This window comes from Brienomyrus brachyistius, unplaced genomic scaffold, assembly GCF_023856365.1.
Source record: "Brienomyrus brachyistius isolate T26 unplaced genomic scaffold, BBRACH_0.4 scaffold578, whole genome shotgun sequence".
NCBI classification, from domain to species: domain Eukaryota; kingdom Metazoa; phylum Chordata; class Actinopteri; order Osteoglossiformes; family Mormyridae; genus Brienomyrus; species Brienomyrus brachyistius.
In genome coordinates this window covers 71,364-84,984 of record NW_026042853.1, presented here as the reverse complement: position 1 = coordinate 84,984, position 13,621 = coordinate 71,364, and the positions used below count along the sequence as shown (strand labels likewise).

Sequence of the window (13,621 nt, the reverse complement as noted above, 5' to 3'; positions counted from 1 at the left end):
CGCCCTCCTAAACATGTCTAAACTTCATGCATGATAAACATGTTTTAAATGCTTTTTTATATTCAATTTCAAATCTATATAAATGCAAATGTGATAGATTAGAAACAGGACAAAATAAAATTTTAGATGATGTTCGCTGGTGAGTTGTGCTATTTTATAGAACAGGTCCACGGGCAACTCATGTGGTCATTGGGGGCATCCTTGGGGCACCATGTTGGTGACCCCTTATCTAGACCTACCACATCAGGTAGGAAGGTGCCTATTTCTACCAACTATTCAGACCATCAGACCCAAACCATACATTCAGTCATGCACAGGCACTCCACCAGAGGGCTCTACATTCTGTCCTACATCTGCTCACCTGTTAGACCCACACTCAGTCTCCATCCTGATTTCTACCTACTACTCGGACTATCTCACCAAAACCAGTCCTGTGGCCTGTTCTATGAAGCGGGGTTACTGGCTTATTGGGGAAACTTGTCGGATTTCTTGATCGGGACCTTCAACTGCTCTGCCATAGAGAGCATCCTAACATGCTGCCTTACGGTCTGGTATGCGGGCTGCTGGTGGCCTCCTACCGCTCTGCCATAGAGAGCATCCTAACATACGGCCTTACGGTGTGGTATTCGGGCTGCTGGTGGCCTCTATGACTTTTTTTGTAGACAGTCCATCTGTGTGGTGCTGTTTGCACGAATTGTTTTGGGAAATGCACTTACAGTTTTGCAGATGTTAAGGGTGATTCCAGAAATGCATCAAAGCAACTGAGGAACTGCAATGTCACTGTACAGTTACTTATAATGGGCGCCAATGTAATGTGTAGAGTGGCAAATAAACTGATTCACCATTTACTCTCATGTACATCACTTAAAATGCTTGTTTTAAATGCAAATGTGTGAATGTAAATCTAAGCAGTAAAGCTACAATTTACATTCTGTTTGCATGGTGGAAAGAACATTTAATCTGCCTTTTAAGTGTGATTAGAATATCTAATGCCTGTGTGCTTGTAATAAGATGGTCGCTGGTTCAAACCCAGCCACAGCACATCTCTGCGTCCTTGAGCGAGGCCCTTAACCCCCAGCTCACTGGGCATCACTATGGGTGGCTGCCCTTCGCAGACAACTTACTCTGTTTACTCTAAAAAAAAGAGAGCAAGTTGAGAGAGAAGTTAAGACAATTTCTCCACAGGGACCAATAAAGTATCAATTATTATTACTGTATGAGAGACTGTCTAATATCAGATAGATAACAGACTCATACTGTGCTGAGCTTGTCTGAGAGAGATGATTAGCAAATGCTCTCCCACAGTATCTCAGCACTCTGTACAAAGAACTTTATATGCTCAGTATCTGCTCCTGTTTATCTAATTGTTCTCATTTTAACTGGATGTTAAGGAGTAAATTAATAAACGTCATGTAAGTGCACATTAAAATGCTTTTTCACTGTTACTTAAGTTCCCATGTGAACAGCCAATCAGATCAGCCTGATGTGTGTCTCTCTGTTTCCTCTCTGTTTCCTGCCCTTTCATCCCGACCACGACCATGATCTCTCACTTAGCAGCAGAGCAGTTTATTCTAAACAGTGGAAGCACAAAAATGTTCAGACTCTTTGGTCTTCTCATTTTCATTAGTAAGGCCCTATAATATAAATTATTTTGGGATTTTAATATTTTCATTTATCTGTATGATGTGATCAGTGGAATTTGGCCATTTAATCTGCATCATAGTTAATAGTTATTTAGATTACTATTATATGTCTTATTTGATTATGATTTTTTTTGTTTTTCTGTTTTTGCAGACACTGCACTGACTACAGATGTTGTTCAGCCCAGTCACCTGATGAGGGTTCAGCTTGGAGACAGTGTGACCCTGACATGCTTCTGTCAAGGAGAAACAACTTTTGTTACTTTGTTTAAGCAAGCTGTTGGTCGGAAGCCCCAGCCCATGGCGAAAGCACTTCTCTACGTACCTGGTGAATTTTACAAGGAATATAAAAGCATAAAACGTTACTCCTTACTGAATGCAGAGGGGAGTTTTAACCTCACTATTTCTAACGTGGAGCCGTCAGATTCTGCAGTGTATTATTGTGCTGCTGTGTTTCTTCATGAGGTCACCTTCGGGAATGGAACCTTTGTCATAATCACAGGTAAATGAGATTCCAACTATTTTCATATTTGCTTTATTATAATGTCAGTAAGATTATTCCCTGCAAATAATTTTGACAGTTTAGTTGTTTGTCAATATAAAATTAGCAAAGATACCTTATTGTCTGCTTTGTTCCATAAATGTTTTTCTAAACATCAAACAAAAATCATTCATTATTATTATTATTATTATTATTATTATACAATTTGTTGCATTTTGCTTGCTGTCAGCCAAAAGCCTAACCTTCTCTTTATACAGATGTTAATGTTACACATTGCAGCCTCTTTAAAACAAATAACATAAAAAAATGTTTGAGTTGTTATATACAGTATAGGACTGTGCAAAAATCTTAAGCAACAAAAGAAAATTATTTTTGACGTTATTTATCTGAGCAGTCAGTGTGTATTCACTCTGAAAAAAAAAATGCATGATTTAACATATGAACTAGGGATGTGCACCATTCAGAACTGATTTGAGAATGAAATTCTCAAATACGTATCCTAAAATTCAGGATTTTGAATACATATATGAACTTGAATTTCAGTTCATTTTGTTAATCTGAATTACATTTGAATTGTGGTTGAAAACAGGTTGTGGCATTGAAATTTATATTTGAATTTAAAGAAGAAGAACGAAAAAGGGTTGGATTCAAATTCAAGTTCATATACGTACTGTAGGTGTAGCTTTTAACTAAAATATGAACTTTAATTTAAATATGAATTATACATAAACACATTAACATTGTTATACATCATTGTTATAAAAATGTCGTTTTGTAAAGAATGAAATAATGCAACATTTGAAGTGTCACCTAAAATAATAATTATACTGTCATTTTGTGCACCATGGTGGATCTGCTCATAGGAAGAGCTGAGTGTCTCTCCTTAAAAGTCAGTGTTGGCTGCAGTGACGGCAGTTTCTAACCTAAGAAACGTCCCAAACACTTTTCCTGCATCAAAAGTCAAACTAGTCCCTATTCCTGCCATGAAAGGTTCACATAATGTCACCGATACCTGAACCAACCATGTTTATCAGAGGATGCCAACCCTTTGGCTGCAGCTTTCTCTGCACACGCTGAGAGAGTCTTCAGTGTAGCAGGAAAAGATTTCAGGCCAGAAGATTGCAAATTAAATCATGAAACCTTTGAAGATATTATGCTGAATAAATGTAATAATAATGAAAAATTAGCAATGTGTATTGGAATAAAGCATAATTGTATTTGCCATGACGTTTTGCTTTTCGCTGTAGTGCTATGGTTGAACGGAAAAACTTACTTTTGTGTGCATAAGAAAATAAATAGGAGGAACTACGAAACCAAGTAATTCCTTTTACTATGTATACTTTTTCTTTAATGTTAAAAGATAGACAAACTAGTAATGGGCAAACAGCTCTTCGGCTCTTGAATTAAATTATGCAGGTACTACAGCAAAATGCTCAAAAATACCAAAACACATCAAGAGCTAAATATGCAAAAACAATAAATACCTTCCTGTGGAAAAGGGGCAACATAAACCAAATGTAAAGTCACGAAAATCATGAAAATATAAAGTACACTTTACACACTTCATTTCTTTGAATTGAAATTAATTATATTCATCTACCTTCATACATTAATACAAGACATTATATGATTATAATGTTTGTTATTATCATATAATTTTTATTTAGGTATTATGTAGGTGCAGTTAATGTATAGTGTTACCTGATATATACTAATAAGCAGTAATACAATAAAAAGAGAGAAGAATGTCAGCTGTTCTCCAAGAAGTTACTGATTTCTTGGATGGCTAGAAGAACATCGATTCAGTTCCCAAAAATCTGTAAGAACAATTTTTGAGGATCTGTATTTTCCATTGTTATTCTCAAAGGGCTGTCATCATGACTATTTTGCTTTTCAGGTAAAGACTCCAACAGCAGGACTGTGGTACAGCAGCCTGTGTCTGACACATTGCAGCCAGGAGACTCTGTGAGCCTGCAGTGTACGATAGAGACTGGGAGCTGTGCAGGAGAACACAGTGTTTACTGGTTCAGACATGGATCAGGAGAATCCCTTCCTGGAGTCATTTACAGCCATGGAAACAGCAGTGATGAGTGTGAGAAGAGCCCTGAGGCTGGATCTCCTACACGGAGCTGCGTCTACAGCCTCCCCAAGGGGAACCTCAGCCTCTCCGATGCTGGGACTTACTACTGCGCTGTGGCCATGTGTGGGGAGATGCTGTTTGGGAACGGCACATAGCTGGATATAGATGGTAACACCCAGTGTGGGGAGATGCTGTTTGGGAACGGCACACAGCTGGATATAGATGGTAGCACCCAGTGTGGAGAGTATATCTGCTTCAAAGTTTTATTTAGCTTATTCTGCTATTAAGACATTTATTTCTTTTTTTAATGTAATGAATTTTCTAATTTAAGTGCTTAAATTAAATTACACAGATGTTAATTTAATAATTATCCATCCATCCATCCATTTTCCAAACCGCTTATCCTATTGGGTCGCGGGGGGTCCGGAGCCTAATTTAATAATTATTTCAAATATTAATATCCATCCATCCATCCATTTTCCAAACCGCTTATCCTATTGGGTCGCGGGGGGTCCGGAGCCTAATTTAATAATTATTTCAAATATTAATATAAATTGTTAAAATGCAAAATACTAGAAGTTCATGTTAAAAATGGACTATTTACAAAACAACTGCTGTAATGTGTTATCGATTTGATCTTTAACTAATGTAATGTAAGCAAATGGGAAATGTGTCTCTATATCATTATGCTGAAATCTATCTCTTTGTTACAGGCTTTCAGAAGCTGCTGGATCCTCTTCACTCTGGCTTGCTGATAGTTTTATCTTGCAGCATTATTCTGAACGTTGCTCTCATTTGTATAAGATGTAAACTGACCTGTACACACTGTGCAGGTACGCTGCCCGGCTTTATGCACTCAGAAGGACAAAATGTAGATTTTAACAAATTATAGAAATATAAAATTGTTTTATGATAGATAACATTTTCATATTAAAACCACTCTTGCAGGTAATACAGTTTTAAAATCCATTATTAAATCTCACCTTATTTATATAAACCTTTTTGTACTGTAAGATTTACATTTTTGTATTATATCTTTCATATTTTGCAAAATCTATTGAAATATACATGTTGCAATAAGTTGCATATCAATAACTTTTATTACCAAGATCTCCTTTATAGCAATTTTATTATATATGATATATGAGAACAAATGACACGTATCCAAACATGCACACTTAAATTGACAGAAGTCATTTTTACTTTCATTTTTGAGACAAAAAGGATGTTGATTGCTTGAAAATTCGGAATGTTATCTGACCACGGTATGATACCGTGCGAAATTAAATAATATATTGATGTGTTATATATTTTAAACAGATGAAAAGAACAGTGATATATCAAAAGTGGAATGGTCACGCAAGCAAGTATGTAATAAATATTTCAAATTACAAATCGTCAGTAAAACAAATGAACCTCAGACTGATTTCCATCCTGGGATCAGCATTTTAAGTGCTATTTGTGAAAATAGGTAATAGCAAACCGATTTGATCCATCCAATTCTGCCATCTTTGTCTCCACAGTGCCATGACGAGGACACACTGAATTACGCTGCCCTGAACCTTAAGAAGCCAAAACCCAGGAGACAGAAGAAAGACGGGAATAATGACACTCTGTATTCTGACCTCCGCTACAGAGATTATGAATAAAGATGCTTCTCATTCATGTCAGTCACACAGAGTGTTCAGGGTGTAGCTTTAATAATGTTCAGAGGAGGGCAGGGGAGCCAGTGCTTCTGAGACTGAATCACGGGATTTTACGGAGCACCGGTGCTGAGTTTGGTGTCAGTGTGTTTGGGGCGCATTTTTACTGGAAGTGCAAATGTTCAAGCCAGACTGGGGGCTGAGGGAGGGGGAGAGGGGAGCCACAGAGATTATTTCTTCATGGCATGGGGGGGAATAAGCGGCTTTAATGTTGTGGAAAGGCTGAGTTGCTGCAATCAGTTCTTTGATGTCACACATGCTTACTTGTCTCCCTTGTGTACCATGCTGAATGGTTTGGGGCAAACGCACAGGGACTGATCGATTATATTAAACAGATGAAAGAAACTGAATGAAAATTTCAAGTGTTCTTAAATTACGTTTTTCATTTAATTGTGTGTTCTGGATGTATTTTTGAGTATATACATGTACCTGTATATGTACCTGTATATATACCTGTGTCGTTAATAACGATGTGGATAATTAAGAAAGAGGAGTTTTGTTTCTTGCTCCCTGTCTTGTTACTTGGCTCACAAACATACACACACATAGACACACACACAAACATACACAGACACACAAACACACACACACATAGACACACACACACACAAACACACATGCACACATGCACACACACACACTGCTACGGCTCTGTAAGAACACTACCATGCTCTTTTGTGTGAGTGGGGTGGGGGGTGTTAAATAAGATGAAAATGACAATGGCTGTACTTTTGTTATGTCAGTTGTGTTTCTATAGTCATTGTATCATATTCCACAAGCTTTTTATTCTACAAGATGTACAAGCCAGTCAGTGTATTCAGTGGGGTGTTCAGGAGTCATTAGGTTCTGAAAAATGTCTTGCATTTAAAACATAATGTACTTTTGAATACTTAAGTATTTTTAGATGCAAATACTCCAGTACTTTAACTGAAGTAAAAAATTAACTGAAAAACTTTGAGTATTATTTGACGAGGAGTATCTATACTTAACTCAAGTAGTGAAGTTGTGTACTTTGTCCACCTCTGTCCAAAAGTGACATACAGCTGTAAGCTGTTTGGGTTTGTTTGTCTGCTGAGTGCTTCTCTGCAGTGCTGCAGATGTTTCCACTGGTTAGATGCAGCTCAGGAAGACTGACCCACTGACTGCACTGTGCTGGACTCACTTTGCAAAGAGTAAAAACCACACAGACAGAACAATATCTGCTTCTTGTAAGACCCTGTTTCCTCTCTACCTCACCCAGGTCACGCTTTCAAGTATTCAGCCTAAGTTATTTTATCCAAACAAGCCACCATTATTATTCATGCAGCTGGACATTTGACTGGAGCACATGATTGCTACATATCACTACTGTACATGGAACGGAATGTACAGTTTTCACAACAGAACTTTAGAAAAGCAAAATTCTCATCAGTCCACATCTCTAACCACCACACATCCTAGGGCTCCCATTTATAATGGTACATTTTTGTTTTATTCACATTCTTTTTCATCACACAGATAAACACCATCCATTAATCTTACAGCATGTATCCTGGTCAGGGTGATGGGGACGACACCACCTATATCGAGTGTGATTTAAGGCCAAGACCTTAAAAGGGAGAGTCAAGACTGAGGCTTGTTACAAGAGCAGTGGGGCACAAAACAACAAACAACATCATTATGAATGTAAAAGAAATGGATGTATATATAAATATAGGGTAATAATAGAAACAAAAAATAAGAATATATTACATACAGAGGAATATTATAGGAATATTAAAATTAACTTATACACAATCCTTAACTTATACACAATCCTATTGCATGTAACATTATTGCTCATGTGCCAGATATTAGCCTCCCAAAGGAAGCTGCCACACAGGGCATAATGCACTGGCTCAATGCAACACTGCACATCAGTGAATAAGGAGGAACAATATTGCAGATCAGCAGCAGATAGAAACTGTATCAGAAGACAGTGAACAGGGGAAAAGTTCAATGAGCAGAGTGCAGATTATAAAGCCTGACTGCTGTGGGGCCCAATGACCTGCGGTACCGTTCTGTCACACGCCGGGTGTCTGAGTCTCTTACTGAAGGAGCTGCCCTTACGGGCCTCCATAGTCTGCTGGGGGGGTGAGAGGTGTCACATAAAATTGATGACAGCCTTGTTATCAGCCTGCTCTCATCCATCTACTCTACAGTGCCAAGGGACGCTCCTCCCTGATGATGAGAGGAGTCTAAGCATGTGGACATTTGGGATAATGTGAGTTCAGAACTGGATGGTCAGCTGTACGACTTCCAGTCTGTAGGCAGACTCATCACCTTCAGTTATGATGGCAAACACAGTAGTATCACCTGCAAAATTCAGGATCTTCACTGGAGCAGCAGTGATTTGTGTAGAAATTGAAGAGAAGAGGGAGAGCACAGAGCCTGGAGGAGCTCAGTGCTGAGGGTCAGCGTGTCTGATGTGTGCTGTAAGCATACAGATGTCCTGCATTTGTGGAACATTTTGTTTGTGCTGCTGTTTATATGTGTTGTTGACGCTGCAGTCAGTAATTTTCCACTAGCAGTCTCACCTCTGCATTTTACAGGAAGACTGACCGACTGAGAGCAGGGTGTTTGTGTCTCTCTTCTCAGTGAGCGAAAACCACACAACCATCAGGTCCTCAGCTCAGGCCCACTGCTTCACTAGAAAAACCACAAAGGGTATTTTTATCTAAAAGTGGGTGAGCAAGTGAGATGTTATTGACAGCATGAATTTGTCTACTAACATTTTAAATTCAAACCTAAAAAGCAGTATGTCCAGGATGTCAGTAATTACATTTAGTCAGTATGAACAATTTGGGTGCAATAATATAGAATAATGTAGAATTTTGCATAATTCAGTTAATACCAGTAAGATACCGATCATTAACACTATAAGGTCATGTTGCTGAATCTCATTGTTAAAGTTAAATGAATCTACGCATTTTTATACACACAAGACTGTGCTTAGTTCATCTTTCAGTCAAAATCACACAGTGAGGCAAATCTGACCATCTTAATTGTTTTTGCTTGTGTGGAATGGCATCCCATGCAGGCCTGTGCTCTGTGCTTCCTGGGACAGGTCCCACCCTCTCCAGACCCCGATGAGAATTAGTAGTCGCTGGATAAAAGATTGACAAAAGATAAAAATACAAAAGTCATTCTTGCTGTCTAACCTCTGATTACTGCATGACATTTCTGATTTCTGATAACTGATAAGTAGAAAATATGTTTAGTCTCTTGCTTGGTGGTAAGAAAAAAGGAGAACCACAAAGAGCACAGTCATTTTCAAGGTTATTTCTCACTGGTCAGTGTGAAAGGCTGCGTCATTAATATAACGCCGGGCTCAGCACAGTGACTGCACCTGCGCTGCACTGTAGAACACAAGCCAGGCTGCAGACCATCAGCCCTGAAAGTTAAAACAGGACTCGTATGTGTGTCATGTGGTGTTTAATAAAAATTTACAGGACAGAACATAGTGGATTCAGTTTCCTTTGCTCTTACACTCCCAGTCCAAAGTGTGGCCACGACTGCTGTCAATGCATCTGTCTCTTTTTTCACCTTAATTTTTCACCTGTGTTATTCACCTTAATATCAAAAGGCTCCAAAGCAGTACAGTAATGCAGAACAAATATTGTAACTAACAAGGAAGTGGGGAGGTAATGGACAGAAGTGTTGGTTTTTGGTAACTCCACTCCTCTGACCTCCACTGTAATTTTAGGTTCCTTGGAACAATATTGTAAACCAGTCATCACACATCACACACATAAAGTCGACACCAACCTTAAGTTTGACACTCAGATAAGGTTAGTTGTCAAGTCAAGCTTTTTACAATTGAGGCAGTTGGCCAAAATAAAGCCAATTCTTTCTAGGCAGCACTTTGAGACAGTAATCCACTCTTTTGTCACTACTAGTTTGGACCACTGTAACGCCCTCTATGTTGGGGTTAGAGGCTCCACTATTGTTCACCTCCAGAAGGTTCAAAATGCTGCCGCACATGGAAATATGAGCATGTCTCCCCCATTTTAGCCTCACTCCACTGGCTGCCCGTACATTTTAGGATTCATTTTAAAATTCTGTTATTTGCTTTTAAAGCCCTCAGTGGTCTTGCTCCATCTGACCTCTGTGAGCTGCTTCACCCTTACACCCCCACCCGCTCTCTCAGGTCAGCTGATCAGCTGTTCCTGACGGTTCCTAAGACTCAGCGTGAGCTTAGAGGGGATCGAGCCTTTGCAGTCGCAGCTCCTAAAATGTGGAATGACTTGCCTTTTCACATTAGAGAGGAATCCCCTCTGTCCGTTTTTAAATCTCTTCTAATCTCTTCTCCTTCACCTTTGACACATTGTGAGATGTTAATTTTAATAGTAAATCTTATTTTAATCTTAGCCTTTTCTTTATTAATTAATTGATTTTTTTAAATTTTTATTAATGGCCTTTTACTCACATTGAATGTTTTGGTTTTTATTAAATTTCTTTTACTTCGTTTTTAAGTGTGTGAATGTTTTTATTTATTCCTTTGTGCAGCACTTTGGTCCATAAGGTTGTTTAAAGTGCTTTTCAAATAAAGAGCTGGATTGGATTACATTGGAAGATGGCTCAACAAATCTCTTTCACAGAATGTAAAATTCGACAGAGGGCGCAAGGTGACATTCTGTCAGGGGCCCAGAATTTTTAGCTACACCTCTGTGTTACTGTGTTTTTTTTGTTCTAGCCATCAATAACTCTGGAGTTGCTATATCGCCACCTGGTGGTGAAAAGATCAGACAAAAATATGTACACATGTTACCAACAGTTTGAAATTGAAGTGCAGAGTTAACAGGTTTAATTAATCGTCCCCACGGATGCCAGTCATGAAATTTGAGAATTGCAAATTAAAACACAGGAAAAAATCAGGAACACTACAAGATAAAATATTTAGCAAACACTCAATGTGCATCCAGGGTGACAAGGGACAACTGGAGGATGATATGACAATCTGACAGTGACATTCACAGCACTTTATATGTTGCCAAAAACAGAAAAGGGGATTAAAATCAAGAATCAGAAATCATGTATGAGGGTGGGGCTGCTTGGTGGTGCAGTGATTAGCACTGTTACCTCCCACCACTGGGACTCAGGTTCGAGTCTCCGCCTGGGTCACATGTGTGGGGAGTTTGCATGTTCTCTCTTGCTAAATTGGCCGTAGGAGTGCATGTGTGTGTGAATGGTGTGTGAATGTGCCTTGCAATGAGCTGCCCCCCCGTCCTGGGTTGTTCCCTGCCTCGTGCACAGATCCTGCCAGGATAGGCTCTGGACCCCCCGCGACCCAGTAGCATAAGCGGTTTAGACAATGGATGGATGTATGAGGGTGAGTCACAATGACGACAGCTGCTCTGTTGACTTGGTCCCAGGAGTCGTCAGCGTTGGTCTGCCGGGGCCCCCGTCCTGTCTGTGGAAGCACCCGTCTTGTTGGCTGTTCTCTCTGCCTGGGCCCCCTCTCCTGCTGCCTCACGTTTGGGTTGAAGTGGCTCCCCAGTGCTTCTGTAAAGCTCTTTGTGTATCTTAGAAAAGGGCTGTATAAATGTAACATTCATTCATTTATTCAAGGTCCCAGCCAGAAGAGTGCAGTACTACACTGTCCCCCACAGCCTGAATCAGCTGGATGTTATAGGATTAAGACACTTCCTGCATTAGGCCATTTACCCTCAGTGTATTTCCATACCCTGACAGGATGGATGACAATACTATGGCCCTAATTTTCAATACACAGTTTTCACAGGAGTCTCACCCTCATCCACATTCTCTGCATTCCTTATCTCATGCTTCTTTGCCACCCGCATCTCCTCTGCCTGCTTTGTCTCATTTTCCCACAATTGAAACACCGTCCAATTTGTCTCTGTTTTAGTTCTACCACATTAGTCCCTGAGCAACCAGTCTGATCCCGTTCCTCTAATTTCAGACGCATCTGGCTTATCTGATTGGGACTGAAGCTGCTGTTACTAGGAAAACCACATTCGTCCCACTGGGGCAGGTCTGACACCGCGTCCTTCCCATATGTCTCCCATAATTGTTGTACAGAATTTCAGCTGGAGTTCTTTCCCAGAAGCAAGTAATTTCACTTTAGCACCTGTTCAGTAAAAGTCAAGTAGGTCTTTAATGTTATTTTTAACTTTACACAGTTGAGTATAGTACAGTTACAAAAGAAACTGTTTCCCTCGGACCAAGGTGCTACTTAAATTAACAGAAGACTAACACATACCAACCTAGCAACATACTGTATGGTGCATAATGAGCAAAAACTGTGCAAACATTGCAGGACAGTGCAAAAAGAGAGGACAACTGACACCAACGAGCACAAACAGCACAGTAAACCCAGTACTGAGAAGGCGCAGTTTGGTTGTCCAATGAGGTAGCAATAAAAATAAATAAAAGTAACTGTAAACATGGCGACAATAAGATAAAAAATAGTAGTTAAATAATAAAGTGTGTTAATGAGTGTATGTGTGTGTGGTATCAGATTAGTCCCTGAGAGTTCAGTAGTCTGACGGCATGGGGGATAAAGCTGTTTGAGTCTGGCTGTAAAGGCCCGAATGCTCCGGGACCTATTTCCAGAAGGCAGGAGGGTGAAACGATAATGTGAGGGGTGGGTGGGGTCATCCACAATGGTGGTGGCTTTGCGGATGCAGTGTGTGGTGTGAATATCTGTGATGGAGGGGAGAGATATGTTAGGGTTATCTTCTTCTGAAGATGCGCTGGAAACAAACCAGTCTCTGAACACAGAACAACGCAGACAGCTGTGATGACGTTTTACTTGCTGCAAGGTGTAGGGAATCCACTTGCAGAGTCTCCGCAGTTTCAGCAAAATGATGGTTTATTGAACAGCAAAAATAATACAATGTAATACAGTGTAGAGACACACCGGGTACTGAAAGGCAGCTCAGATACAAATTGAAGACAGTTCTTCACCCCCCTTTATACCCAAAAAGGCCCTCCCCACCAAGGTGTTGTGTGTAGGTGTTGTGAGTGAATTTACATATAAAGAGTGACCCCCTGGAGTGTGAGGATCCTGAGACAGGGACGGGACAGGACAGGGTGGAGACTTTTATGATCATTGTAATTCAATTCTTATCACCTTATCTTATCCTTATCACCATAGTGGTGCCAACTGGAACCCCCATTCTCTCCCTGGCTTCCCCCATGATCATAAATTCCTAACATTGTCTGCATTCAAATGATCAACCAAGAACCTTGGGACATTTTTACCACTTTTCCTTACAAAGGGAAGCCCGGTCCTGACCTCGAGGTGTCAGCCTCTCAGTCGAACTCAGCCAACTTCGAAAGAGTAACTCCCCTCGCAGTGTCTTTTATTGAGGTACACAAACAGGATATGCAACTGACATTGAACATTGTTTGTCACCATATATGGGGTGGAAATATTCAAGCGACAGTTCTTGAGACGTGTTATTGCTCAATTAAGATCAAGCTGCGGCAGGGTGTTGTTTCTAAGCGTCTAGCAAAATGATGATAAAAAAAGTACATATTTCTCTAACACGATACTCCCAATGATTTTCTCACCTGTCATCACTATCTGTTGTAGGGACTTGTGATCTGAGGCGACACAGTTCTCAAAGCAGACCGTGATGCAGCTGCTCAGGGTGCTTTCAACAGTTCCCCAATAGAGTGTGAGAATGGGAGATGGGCTTTTCTGAGCTTC

General features: G+C 40.0%; 1 long non-coding RNA gene across 1 annotated transcript; it reads left to right on the top strand.

Moving 5' to 3' along the window:
* The first annotated feature begins 4,958 nt into the window (after positions 1-4,958).
* On the top strand, positions 4,959-6,142 carry LOC125729213 (uncharacterized). Its single transcript, XR_007389671.1, has 3 exons — positions 4,959-5,055; positions 5,543-5,589; positions 5,746-6,142. It is a non-coding gene; the product is annotated as an uncharacterized LOC125729213 (long non-coding RNA).
* The last annotated feature ends 7,479 nt before the right edge of the window (positions 6,143-13,621 follow it).